Source organism: Mesoplodon bidens, assembly GCF_964165515.1.
Source record: "Mesoplodon bidens genome assembly, chromosome: 11".
NCBI lineage: Eukaryota > Metazoa > Chordata > Mammalia > Artiodactyla > Ziphiidae > Mesoplodon > Mesoplodon bidens.
Window position 1 is genome coordinate 31,688,522 of NC_138167.1, and position 14,812 is coordinate 31,703,333.

Genomic DNA, 14,812 nt, shown 5'->3' on the forward strand with positions numbered 1-14,812 from the left:
CTAGAATCTACTTCTGGACTCAGTTCTACTCTACTAATTAATGTTATTTCTTTTTAAAAAATATTTATTTATTTATTTTTGGCTGTGTTGGGTCTTAGTCACGGCAGGCAGGCTCTTAGTTGTGGCACGCGGGCTTCTCTAGTTGTGTGCAGGCTCATTAGTCCTGTGGTATGTGGGAGCTTAGTTCCCTGACCCGGGATCGAACCCACGTCCGCTGCATTGGAAGGCGGATTCTTTACCACTGGAGGGCCAGGGAAGTCCCTTAATGTTATTTCTTCTTTCACTTGAACTTTAAGATCATTTAGTTCAATTTCAAAACTTCACCAGTTGAAATTCAAATTGGAATCATATTACATTAAAATGTTAATTTGGGGGAATTGATATTTTATATTGTCTTCCCATTCAAGAATATAGTTTGTTCAGATCTTGATTTATGTTCTTTAATGACTTTTTAGTAGCTCTTTCTTGTTTGCTTTATTCCTTGAGACATTTATAATTTGTCTGTTATAATATTTACCCTCATATCAACTTCTAAGTGCTTACTGTGAATATAGGGAAAAAAAGCTATTGATTTTTGGCAGATTTTTGTATCCAGTTACCTTCCTAAGTTCCTGAATAATTCTAATTGACTTTTTGAGCTTTTCAAGTATTTATTTATAATAACTTCCTTTTCTAGTGTTTATGTTTTATTTTATTGATTTAAGGCATCCATTAGCACTAATAGGGGACACTAATATCCCCTATTTCATAGCATCGTTTTGAAGGCTAAATAAAAACCTGTAAAGTGCTTACAGCAGTGGGTGGCACATGGTAGGGGTCCAAGAAATAACTAATATTGTTATCACTTCTAAACTATCAGAGTTGATGAGTTCTTGAATCCCAAGTTTCTCATCAGAACATCATGCCAAAGAACAAGAATTCAGCTATCACTTGCTGCTTTTTCTTATTCTTCCATCATTCTCCATTTAAATTGGTTTTGGGGAGCATGGGTAACAGGTTTTTTAAGCTTTTATTTGTGATTCTCTCCCCTTGATAGGATGACAGGAAAAGAGAGCAGAGAAATAGTCTATGTTTGGGGATGATTCCATAGATTGTTATTATGTAATAATAACATTAAAAAATAAAAATTATTACATAATACTTATTGTTATTATTTTATAACAATCTCTGAAATCATTATTCCACAGATTACCTTCCTTTGGAAAAGAGACGTTATAGTCAAACTAGGTTTAAGGCTAGATACTGAATATGTTTTGGTTTAACTCATGGGGTGTTTTTGAATTTATTGTGTGCAGGTCAAGGAGACCTGTCACAAAATCTTTTGCTTCCTAGAATTTGTTACCTTTCTTCCTCGAAGTGAGATAAAGCAGTTGAGCCAGTTGTGACTAATTCTACTGCTCCTCTCAGTGAGTTTTACAAGCAACTGAGCCAAGAAAAAAAATCCTTCCTTATGATGTAATAGCCTTGGGGAGATGAACTCTAGGGTAGCTATTGCTCTCTTCCAGCAGACAGTGGGGAGGGGAGGTGGCACTGTAAATTGTCTTCACTTTCCAGGGCTGACATGGTTTGACATTTTACTTCTGTCTTATTTGGATGACATCCTGAGACCTGTCCTCTTTACCCTCCCTGAACAAGAACCTTGGCAGGGGGCCCAGGGCAACAAAATCATTAACTCTGTATCTGGCATTAGCCACATCCTGCTAAGGAGAGGATGGCCTGACCATATCCTGTACTGGTTCAGAATGGAAGGATGAAGGGAGGGGTGATGGGTGCCTCTTCCTTCTTTAGTGCCATCCTCTATGACAGCACTGGTGGAATGAAATTAATGGCATGGTGGTAGCTAATATCATCTCTTTGTTTCTGAACAAGTTAAGAGCTAGCTGTTAGGTGTTTGACATAGTAATTACCAGCTGGTCTAGCTTCTGCAGGAGCCCAAGATGCATTTCAAGAATCATGACTGTCTTTTAGTCTAATAAAATAGACTCTTTTATGTCTCCAGTTAAAGTCTTGAACAATCCAAGTCATGCTTTAGTGCAGTCAGAAAACCCAAAGGAATAAATGAACAAAGTGAGAACTTTTTCCAGAATAGTTCTGATAGAGAATGACTGAATCAACTTCTGGGAACTATAAGTTTGTATTTTAAACATGTAAACCCCACGGATGGTTACTGTCTCCTTTTACCATTACTTCAAATAGTTACCAGAAATAACGAACAGGTAAGGCCTATCTGGAGAAGGTTCAAATTCATTTTTGAGAAACCTCACAGAAACCTAATGCAGGATGTACTAACAAATATAAAACCCCCAAATCCCACTGGGTTGAATTAATCCCTTATTTGCTTGAATGTTCAATGTAATTTATTCTAAACAAATGAATTTTTATCATTTAATTCTTGTGCCCATTCATTGCTCCCATTTCTAAAAACAAAGAAAGAAAGAAAGGCAGTAAATGAAACATGCAATTCAGTGCAGAGGTTGAATAAAATCTAAATCATGACACTGGCTTCAGAAGCACTCATTTTCTTCTAATATGAATCATGTATGTCTCACTGAAGGTGAGGGGGTGAGGTGGAGGCAAAACCCTTTTTGTTGTGTCTAGAAATGAAAAGCAGAGAAAATAAAGTTTACTATTTATATCACTCCTAAAACAAAGTCAGTAGAAGGGGGAAGTTTCTGTCATCGCTGAATAATATAAAATGTCGGGTAGACTGGATGTGTGCTAAACCAAGTGGAAGGTAATTCAGTGGGATAATGGTTAACAGCATTTCATGGACACTATATTGGTTCTGGAATTGTGGAACTAGCCCAGACTGGACCTCTTATTGATTCATGAAGGTCTCCTCTGACTTTAGGTTTCCCTTAGAAGGATCTGTGCAGAGTAGCTTAATTTCGGGGCTTTCCTAGGTGGGATCTCTCTAGGGAGACCCTTAGGTCTGCTGATTCAATTTGGCATGTTTCGGTTTATCCTAGAGTAGACCCATGCTGGTCTTTGTTACTGCAAAATTAGTAAAACGCTGTGTAGTAGGCTGATAATGGCTTCCAAAGATATGTTCCCATCCTAATCCCCAAACCTGTGAATGTTACCTTCGTTTGAAAAAAGGGTCTTGCAGGTGTGATTAAGGATCTTGAGATTATCCTGGATTATCCGGCTGTGCCCTAAATGCCAACATAAACGTCCTTAAAAGACAGATGAGACACAGAGGCGATATGAAGATGGAGGCAGTTTGGAGTGATTGCGGCCTAATGCCCAGGAACGCTGGCAGCAAGGAATGACTTCTCTCTTGGAACCGCTAGAGGGCACGAGGACTCACCAACACTTTGATTTTGGACTTTTGGCCTCCAGAACTGTCACAGTTTGTTGCTTTAAGTCACCAAATTTGTGGTAATTTGTTATAGTAGCCCTAGGAACTAACACATACTGCTTAGCTAGGACACCAATGTCTTTTTAGAAAATAACAGAAACAAGTCGACAACATATGAGAACCCACTTAATAAATAATAATTTACCACCCTAATGCATTTTTGTGGGTAAAACACCAAAGTGCCATTTAAGAAAGACAAGAGGAACAAACATGTTTATATCATTGGAAATGTAGGTGGAGAAATATTTCAATGACATGTATTTGAAAGATGCCTTGGGGATGTGGTACAGCTGAATTTGAAAAGAAGTTTGCCAATACTGGCTCTGAAACAGACTTTATACAGGCATACCTCATTTAATTACAATTAGCAGATTATTGTTTTTTTTTTTTACAAACTAAAAGTTTGTGGCAACCCTGCAGCAAGCAAGCCTATTCGCACCATTTTTCCTACAGCATTTGCTCACTTCGTGTCTCGGTGTCACATTTTGGTAGTTCTTGCAGTATTTCAAACTTTTTCGTTATTATTGTATTTGTTATGGCGATCTGTGATCAGTGATCTTTGATGTTACTATTTTAATTGTTTGGGGTGCCAGAAATCATGCCCATATAAGGCCTCGAACTTAATAAATGTTGTGTGTCTTCTGTTCCACTGATTGGCCATTCCTGTCTTGCCCTTCCCATTCCCTGAGACACAACAGTATTGAAATTAGGCCAATTAATAACCCTACAATGGCCTCTAAGTGTTCAACTGAAAGAATGTGTTGCATGTCTCTCACTTTAAATCAAAAGCCAGAAATGATTAAGCTTAGTGAGGAAGGCATGTCCAAAGCCTCTTGTACCAGATAGCCAAATTGTGAGTGCTAAGGAAATTAAAAGTGCTACTCCAACAAACTCACAAATGATAAGAAAATTAAACAGCCTTATTGCTGATATGGAGAAAGTTGCAATGGTCTGGATACAAGATTAAACCAGCCACAACATACCCTTGAAACAAAACCTAATCCAGAGCAAAGCTCTAACTCTCTTGAATTCTAAGACGGCTGAGAGAGGTGAAGAAACTGTAGAAGCAAAGTCTGAAGCTGGCAGAGGTTGGTTCTTGAGATTTAAGAAGCCATCTGCATAACATAAAAGTGCAAGGTGAAGCAGCAAGTGCTAATGTAGAACATGCAGCAAATTATCTAGAAGATCTAGCTAAGATAATTAATGAAGGTGGCTACACTAAACAACACATTTTCAATGTAGACCAAACAGTCTTCTATTGGAAGATGCCATCTAGGACTTTCATAGCTAGAGAGGAGAAGTCAATGCTTGGCTTCAAAGCTTTAAAAGACAGGTCGACTCTCTCGTTAGGAGCTAATGCAGCTGGTGACTTGAAGTTGAAACCAATGCTCATTTACCATTCTGAAAATTCTAGGGCCCTTAAGAATTATGCTAAATCTACTGTGATCTATAAATAGAACAGTAAAGCCTGGATGACAGCACATCTGTTTACAACGCGGTTCACTGAGTATTTTCAGCCCACTGTTGAGACCTACTGCTCAAAAAATATATATATATTCCTTTCAAAATAGTACTGCTCATTGACATTGCACCTGGTCACCCAGGAGCTCTGACAGAGAGGTACAAGGTGATTCATGTTGTTTTCATGCCCGGTAACACAACATCCATTCTGCAGCCCATGGATCAAGAAGTAATTTTGACTTTCAAGTCTTATTATTTAAGAAATAATAAAATAAATAAATAAATAAATAAGAAATATATTTTGTAAGGCTATAGCTGCCATAGTGATTCCTCTGATGGATCTGGGTAACTTGAAAATCTTCTGGAAAGAATTCACCATTCTAGATGCTATTAAGAACATTCCTGGGCTTCCCTGGTGGCTCAGTGGTTAAGAATCCATCTGCCAATGCAGGGGACATGGGTTCGAGCCCTGGTCCGGGAAGATCCCACATGCCGCGGAGCAACTAAGCCCGTGCGCCACAACTACTGAGCCTGCACTCTAGAGCCCGCAAGCCACAACTACTGAAGCCCACGCACCTAGAGCCCGTGCTCTGCAACAAGAGAAGCCACCGCAATGAGAAGCACACGCACAGCAACGAAGAGTAGCCCCCGCTCGCCGCAACTAGAGAAAGCCCACACAGCAACGAAGACCCAATGCAGCCAAAAAAAAAAAAAAAAAAAAAAAAGTTAAATACATTTATTAAAAAAAAAAAGAACATTCCTGATTCGAATGGCTATCATTAAAAAGTCTACAAATAACAAATGCTGGCAAGGGTGTGGAGAGGGGGGAACGGTCCTACACTGTTGGTGGGAATGTAAATTGGTGCAGCCACTATGGAAAACAGTATGGAGGTTCCTTAAAAAACTAAAAACAGAGTTGCCATATGATCCTGCAATCCCACTAATGGATATATACTTGGACAAAACTATAACTGGAAAAGACACATGCACCCTTATGTTCACAGCAGCACTATTTACAATAGCCAAGACATGGAAGCAACTTAAATGTCCACTGACAGATGAATGGATAAAGATGTGGCACATATAATACATGGAATACTGTTCAGCCATAAAAAAGAAATAATGCCATTTGCAGCAACATGGATGGACCCAGAGATTATCATACTAAGTGAAGTCAGAAAGAGAAAGACAAATACCATGTATCACTTATATTTGGAATCTAAAATATGACAGAAATGAACTTATTTACGAAACAGAAACAGACTCACAGACATAGAGAACAGACTTGTGGTTGCCGGCAGGGGGCGGGGGGGGGGATCGTTGGATTGGGAGTTTGGGATTAGCAGATGCAAGTTATTATATACAGAATGGATAAACAACAAGGTCCTACTGTATACCAAAGGGAATTATAAACCATAATGGAAAAGAAAAAAGAAGGAACATTTCTGACTCAGGAAAGAGGTCAAAATATCAACATTAATAGGAATCTGGAAGAAGTTGATTCCAGCTCTCATGAATGACTCCGAGGCGTTCAAGATTTCAGTACAGGAAGTAACTGCAGATGTGGTGGAAACAGCAAAAGAACTAGAACTAGATGTGGAGCCCAAAGATGTGACTGAATTGCTGCAATCTCATGATAAAACCTCAACGGATGATAATTTGCTTCTTGTGGATCAACAGAGTGGTTTCTTGAGATGGAATCTACTCCTGGTGAAGATGCTGTGAAGACTGTCGAAATGACAACAAAGGATTTTAAATATTACATAAAATTAGCTGATAATACAGCGGCATGGTTTGAGAAGATTCACTTGAAGTTTCAAAGTTCTACTGTGGGTAAAATGCTATCAAACAGCACTGCATGCCACAGAGAAATCGTTCATGAAGGGAAGAGTTGATCCATGTGGCAAACGTCATGGCTGTCTTATGTTAAGAAATGTCCACAGCCACCCCACCCTTCAGCAGCCATCACCACTGAGGCAAGACCCTCCACCAGCAAAAAGATTACACCTTGCCAAAGGCTCAGATGATGATTAGCATTTTTTTAAGCAATAAAATACTTTTAAATTAAGGTTTGTAGTCTTTTTTAGACATAATGCTACTGCACACTTAATAGACTACAGTACAGTATAACTTTTATATGCATTGAGAAACTAAAAGATTTGTGACTTGCATTATTGCAATATTCACTTTATTGCGGTGGTCTGGAACTACACCGGCCATATCTCTGAGGTGTGCCTGTAGTTGCTGAACAGACATCCACAGACCTGGTACTAATCAGAGGATGGTATTTCCAAAACTACCCTATCATCTCCTTAGATTAGTAGCTAATTCCCCACCAAGAAGTATATGAAAAGACAGATATAAATTATGATGCAACGAGAGAATGAACCACTGCTGGCCTTACCAGTGTAAACCAAGTAGAGGGTGACACTGTCTTGCCATGAAGAATGCTGTATTCTCTGGCTATAGAAGGCTATTTGTGCCTTCTAGGCCCTTGTCTTTGTAACAGCAATCCTTTGTACTCCAACCTTTCTCCTCCCCATCCCACTGAGGCCAGGCTTTCTTATATTTCTTTCTCTATACTTAATCCTTATGAAAATAATTTCATTCACACTCATGGTTTCAGTTGCCTCCTGCATGTCAATGACTTCAAAGTCTGTTAAAATCCACCTCTCTTCAGAAGATACCCTTTAAAACATTTCACTTAAAATAAACTTCATCATACCAAAAAGTTGTTTCGCTCATGCACTAAAAACCACGATTCCTTGTTGGCTTCTGTATTTTATCATTATTGGTTTCAATCCCTCTGGTTTGGCTCATATAACCTGGTGTTTCACTCTTTCCTTCAGCTCCCACATCTAAGCCACTAAACAATTCTCCAGTTCTTCCTTTTTAAAACTTTGTGGGCTCCCCTTCTCACCACAGCTCCAACCCTATCACTTCATGCTTACAAACCCAAGCAGCCTACAAACTGGCTGGGTTACCTCCAGCTCTACCATTTTACCTCCTGAGCTATCTTTCACACAGCTGTCAAAATCTGTTGATTAGTCATATTACTCCCACTCTATGCTGTACCCCTCTGATCTTGCTCCATTTCCAGTATGGAAAGACACTCATTTTTTTCTGCCAGCCATGTAGTTTTCCATCAATGGTTGATTTGCTAAGAGAATCTAGTTAACACTGACCTGAGTAAAATGAATAGAAATATAAATCAAATAGTCCATACAAGCAAAATACAATTTTTACTCTTAGTCACTTGGATTAGTGTGGATAATGGAGCATGAACTCTCTGTCGTTAGATATGAGGTACTAGATTTTTGCTTATGGGATACTTTCTGACTGGCTTTCCCCACCACTGATACATTAAGCACTTTGCCAGCAGGGATTGGGTTTATTCTCTCATTCACTTTTTGCTACTCCCCTCTCCTCCAAACACAGCACATTTCACATCTGACAGAAATAGAGTTTCCTGTTCTGAACTTAGTGCTCCCAGGGGGCATAAACTACCACACTATAAATAGAAAGTTCAATGGGTAATAATGGTAGATGACAAAAACACTGAAGGCTTTGATCTCTGCCTATTTAAAAAACTGCTGTATCCTTTTGATGTAAGTGAATACTCTATTCACATCAAAATCTTGTATGATCTGCCTTGTTTAGTCTTCAGGAAAAAACCTGCATTTTGACCCAAATGCTGAATATGGATAATTATTTCATTTAAGTCACTGTATGAGGAAAATCAGGTTAAACTAGGTTTGCAATATAACAAAACAGTAAAAATTCTCTCCACACCCTTTCAAATAAATCAGAATAGAGAAATTAACTGCCTACAAATGATAACATCTTTATACATATTAAAAACGATACCATGCTTTTCTAAAATCATTAAGTTGTCCCAAATAGAAAGTTCTGAGACAGTTTGTTTTACCAATTGAGTTTTGCTCATTTGTTGACTCCCCCCTCCCCCCAATAGAATGTAAGCTCCACATGAGCAGAACATCCCTGCTGTATCCACGCTAGCATAGTGAACAGTGCTTGAACCATGGTAAATATGCAATACTGAATGTGTTTGTTGATTCTTAAGATACAAAAATCAGGTGGATATCCCTAATTTTGGAAAAAATCTTTAATTTTTAAGGTCAGTAATCTATAGGCCACACAAAGGGTGTTTTAAGGGAACAAGTTCAAAGTATGTGCAACATATGGATTACTTCTGCAGCATTTAGAAAACCGACCTATTCAGCAATAAGTATTTTATTTCTACCTTTCAAAGATAAATTAATGTCAAGCCTACAAACTTAGTTGCTCCATTAATAGGTTTAGAATTTTGACAACTATCATCAATATCATAAAAAGGACTCATACGTTCTTCTTTCAATGGTCAGTTAAGGGAACAGAAGTTTAGTTCTGTTTTCTATTTCACTTCTCTCATACATTCATAAAATACCAGATGTACTCATGCACTGTAACAAATTATAGAACAGATTAAAAAATTTTTGAGTCTTATAAGTCAGTTTGTTAAGGCTCACTGCTAGTTTGAGAGAAAAAGACTGCGAACACTGGGACTTCCCTGCTGGTGGTGCCATGGATAAGAATCCGCCTGCCAATGCAGGGGATAAGGGTTTGATCCCTGGTCCAGGAGGATCCCACATGCTGCAGAGCAACTAAAACTAAGCCCGTGGGTCACAACTACTGAGACTGCACACCACAACTACTGAGCCTAAGTGCCGCAGCTACTGAAGCCCGCGCGCCTAGAGCCCATGCTCCACAACAAGAGAAGCCACTGCGATGAGAAGCCCACTCACCGCAACTAGAGAAAGCCCGTGTGCAGCAACAAAGACCCAATGTCGCCAAAAAGTAACACTAAAATTAAAAAAAAAGACTGCAAACACTAAGATTATTTCTAAGATAAGGTCATAGGAGTATTAATTATAAAATACTGTAACTCTACATTTCCATGACTTAAAGAGTGGCAAAGTAATAGATGGGGATTACATTCAATGAAGACAGACAGACAAACCAGAAGAAAAAATGTTGCAGTAATGACTTTTGATTCTAAGCTTTCTGCCCCACATCTAGAGATGATTTAAAAAAAGGCAAAGCAAACTTATTCTCATAAATAGAGGTTTTAAAACTTCCTACTCATAATATCCACGTGTGGTAAAGATTATATATTTAAGAAAAGGAATTGAATCAACATGAAAGTTAAAATAGGGTTTTTACACTTTTTAGAAAAATTACGTGAAATACCAGTTTTTCTCCAAAAATTTGCTTTTCTCCAAGTATCCTTGGGGACATAAAAAGGGACTCATTAGTTTTCTGACTTAATTATTTTAATATTTTTGTCCATTTAAGTACCAGAAAAGTCAATCTACATATGATTTGCATTCCTAAGCTACAGTTATTATTTTGTATGGGAGACAATGGTGCTTTTTGCCAAAACCACAGCCCCATTTCTGTTAGCAAAATACAAAATAAAAAGCAACAAAAATATTGACCTGGAGGATGACACTGGCCATGTACTTCACTCTCTTTAACTTCTGTGAAGTAGATGCTACTATCATTCCCATTTTACAGATAAAGCAACTGAGGAAACTAACCAGGGTCACAAGCTAGGAGGTGGCAATGCTGGGATTAGAAACCCAGGAAATCTGGTTCCGGAGCCCATTCTTTTTCACTATAGTAAACTGTCTGCTTTGTACCCCTAACACTCATCTGTAATTAATGTGTTGTTTCCCACCAGATCAACAGTTCTCAACTGGGCCAATTCTGCCCTTCAACACCCCTCTCCCCTTTCCCTGAATCTAACTGGAGAACACTTGGCAATGTGTGGAGACAATTCTGCTTGTCTCAACTGGGGGGCGGGGGTGGTATTACTGACATCTAGTGGGTAGAGTCCAGAGATGCTGCTAAAAACCCTATAATGTACAGGAAAGCCCCCAACAACTCATTATCTAGCATACAGCATCCACAGTGCTGCTGAGGCTGAGAAACCCCAAAGTAAAGTATCAATCCTAGGGGGCAGGGTCCTAAGTTGATCTTGGTTGCTGCTCTATCCTCAGACCTAGAATAAATGGCTGACAAGAAATTACTAAATTTACCTGTTGGATATTTATGTTTTTAAGAGCCTAAAATGCAGCCTGGCTCATGGCTGGTAGGTAACAAACATTTATGAAGGTAACTGAATTAATGGTGGTGCCCTCAAAGAGGGCCAAATGGACGTAACAACAGGACATAATAAATTGAAGTGATTTTAGTGTTCCATAATTCCACTTCTGGCAGATTTAATTTTCTCCCAGTGACTATAAATAAAACCAGTTCTGCCAAAACAAGTCTCTTAGTTAAGTGGGGTTTCTGAGAGAACATTTTTTTCTTTAGATAACATGGAACCTTTTAATATATGGAACTCTGTGACTGAAATATGTAAGGAATAAGACTTTTTTCTTTTTAAAATGAGAGCTTTTAAATGTCCCATTCAAATACCAAGTATTCAGGGGATTAGCAGACATCCCTAAATTAGATGGTATCCACTAGTTAATTGCTAATATGCTCGGTGGCTGGAAAATATTTTGATAAAGTTTGAGTTAAGATTCATTTACAGATTTCAAAAAAGAACTGAATTATAGCACATCTAAGACAAACACTCATTATATAAAAAGAAAGTAGTACTTGAGTCCACTTCATTGATTTTTATGACCACAAGTACAACTGTGCCCTATTGTTTTAAAAAAATCTAAGTTTAACACCTGTCAAAGTATTTTCAATTCTTCCTCCTATACCTCAAAGAGCTACTGAACACTGCCCAGAAGGCATACATTCATAAGTAATATTGCTTGATTTATAAAATTCTTTCCAAAGGAAAAATTCAAAAGATGGTTATGTGGGTATTCAAACATACTAAGAACAATATCTGACTTCTTTCTCTCATCATTTCTGTAATTAATGAGTCTGCCCAAATGTTAAATTATGAAACCACGCTATGCAAAATGCACCCATTCCATTTAAAAAGAAGTTAAACCCATATTTATTTACTAGCACTGTTAAACATTACACAAAACACATTCAAGTGGCAAGTAATTATAATGCAAGCCCTTGCATGGCAATCCAAATTTATTGAACTACTGATGCTAAGTTATACAAAATTGCACCACTTTAATTAAGGCTTTTAGTTTACATTTGGCCACCTCAAAAGTAGTTGTAACATTAGGTTGGTCAATTTAAATACTGTGGCTCCCTGTTGGATAGACACAATCTTTACACCCAAACGTTAATGCATACAAAGCAACAAGGCATTGTTAAATAAAACAGCAATAGTTACTGCAACTTAGGCCTTGTGACCAATTACACGATTAAAATTACTTCCCACATTCACATCCACAGTACTCGTCCACCATTTAACATCTCAACCAAAACGTTACACATGTGAAACAATCACTAACAGGCAAAAATACTAAACCTGTATATTTGGTATTGCAAATACACTTATGCATGAGCAAGCAGGGGATTCACAGTGAGAATCTACAGCTGCAGAAGCCTGAAAATGATTTACAAAAATTGTTAAATCATTAAAAAATTGTTTGAAAATATACACTTCTTGTTGTAGACCCCCACTGTACACACAACTATAAACATTGTTCCCTATGTAAACAAAAAAGGAAACATATAATAAAAGATCTGAAAAGTCTGGACATTTCCTTCCCAACAGATATTAAAGGCAATGTCTTTAATCTAAGACATTATACTGAAAGGACTATCATATTTTAAAGACAAGATCACTGTCTCCACAGGTTTTTAAAAATTAAAAAAACTATATAGCTGTGTTAATCAAAGCGCTTATTTGTACAATACAATGATAATGACCTTGAATTTCTTAAAAAAAATTACAATAAGCTACAAGTATCAAAGAAGCGAAGTTATCTGGAGTAGTCTATATAGGAGCTCTTTGGACTTTCTTTTATTATGCTAAAATAGTGGTGCTTTTAGGATTTACATTATTGTACTCTCCAATACAAAGTATAGGGCGTGTTAAAGTATACAGTACACCATTTTCATACATGTACAACATTGGTGGATGAAAAATGTCTCTTAGCAGTAATACTGGATTGTAGCCTCTGGTTTTACCAGCTGCATACTCTAGGACTATTATATAAGTAAAAATCTCTCTTGTGATACTGGAAAGTGATTAGAATGTGCAAACTGATGTAGTAGCTTTCATCCGCCTCTTAAAGGGTACCACCACAGAAAGTCCATTTAAGATGTTGGTAGGTTTAACAAAGTTGGAATGCTGGCACTGTTGAATTGGGCAACAGTTCTTCGGACCTGTCAAAATGAGAAAATTAAATTAATTGAAAACATGGGGTGTAAACTGCACACTAAAGATCCAAAGGACATATTAAGACAACAGTGCTAAAGTGTCAGAAATAAATATAATACAGGTTCTTATCCTGGTCATTACATTATGACCAGGTACCACGATTCATAGCAAAGCATGGGTAGACATTTTCATCTTTTTTGGAATGACTTCATCTATTCTGCTGCCTTCTTGAAAGTCAATCAAATGTAAGTTGAGTGTACCTTAATGCAAATTTCTTTGTATTACCTTCCAAAGATTAAAAGCAAGGGAAAAAGAAAAAAAACCACATTAAAATTTTACATTAGGTCACCTTTACTAGAATTAGGATTATAAAACAGACAGCAATATTAACAAAATGGCTGATCTGTGTTTACAACCCTAGAATTACATGACAAATACAGAATGCACATCCAACCAGGCTTTCTAGTATTAGAAAATCAAGACTTTTCTTCCCTACTCTTCTAATAAGAGTGGCTAAAAAGCTGGTGCATAGAAGTGAACAAAATAGAATTTATTTCACGAAGACTCTCTACAGTTGACAGCTATGTACTTTTTAATTCTACACAAACAGATTCTACCAACTCTAAGATAGATGTCAGAAAAGGCTGTTATTACACTAAAATCATACCAAATTAAACTTTTAAAAATTTGAGTGATGTAAAGAAGGTAAAATCAGAACTCAGGGGTCTGTCATTTATTTATTTAACTTTGGATGATTTTCTGCACACATGCCTGGGCTAAAAAAATGTTTCTTTTTTTTTTAAACTGGTTTTCTGAGAATCAGATTTGTTGCAAGCTTCAGAAAGGTTGTTAATATAGACGTAGCTGATGAAATAATTTCCACAAATGCTTTGAACTTTAAGCCCTCGTTTGGAGTCTGAATGAGTTTTCTAAGTTTCCTAAATCTTAGCAGGTTGAATGTAGCAAATTGGAAAGGACAGATGGGAGTGTGTGAGCTCAGGCACATGTGTGCTGCTAAGAATGGGCACGTGGCTGGAAATGAGAGGATATAAAAAGTGAGAGGCTGTATCTCTAAACACAAAGCCTTAAATGGAGAGTAGGGACAAAAACTCTAGAGAGATACAGAATCAGAGTTCTATGGTAGTATAGGGCCATTTAACACAGGAAGAAGCAGAGCTACAAACATTCAAAGTTCCCAAGGATAAGAGTACAGTAAGATATGGTTTAACAATACCTGGCAAACAGCAGCTGATAGGTAAGGGTTTACCATGTGCCAGGTACTGAACTAACTGCTTTACAAGTATTAACTCATTTAATATGACTGTTTTCAAAAACTATGTTACAGTGTTGTATGCTCAGTTTTGCTTTGCTATCTCATCTCAGGGTTGTGCTTGTGGTTCTCTCTTCCTAGGAACTCTTTATCCCCTACACAACTTCTACTTATCCATCAGATTTCGACTTAGATGTATCTCACTCTGACAGACTTTCCCTGAATCCACAGTTCACATCTGACTGGTCTGGTGCTCCAGTTAAATGCTCCAATAGCAGCCATAATAGTGACTAATTATGGACTTGGGAGCCAGACCACAGTTCAAATTCTGAGTGATGTACTCAGATCACTAGATCCAATTCTGACTAGGCTATTCACTAATTGCAGGGCTTGAACAAGTAACAAT

General features: G+C 37.6%; 1 protein-coding gene across 3 annotated transcripts in view; it reads right to left on the reverse strand.

Annotated features, from left to right (window-relative positions):
* Positions 1 to 11,817: 11,817 nt before the first annotated feature.
* RAP1B (RAP1B, member of RAS oncogene family) overlaps positions 11,818 to 14,812 on the reverse strand; it is a 47,953-nt gene continuing 44,958 nt past the window's right edge. For 2 of the 3 annotated variants that reach the window (XM_081250120.1, XM_081250118.1), the window contains one exon: positions 11,818 to 13,141. The gene's annotated coding sequence lies outside the window, so the exon portion shown is untranslated. Of the gene's footprint in view, positions 13,422 to 14,812 lie in introns of all 3 variants that reach the window. The other variant, XM_081250119.1, reaches the window with a different exon arrangement.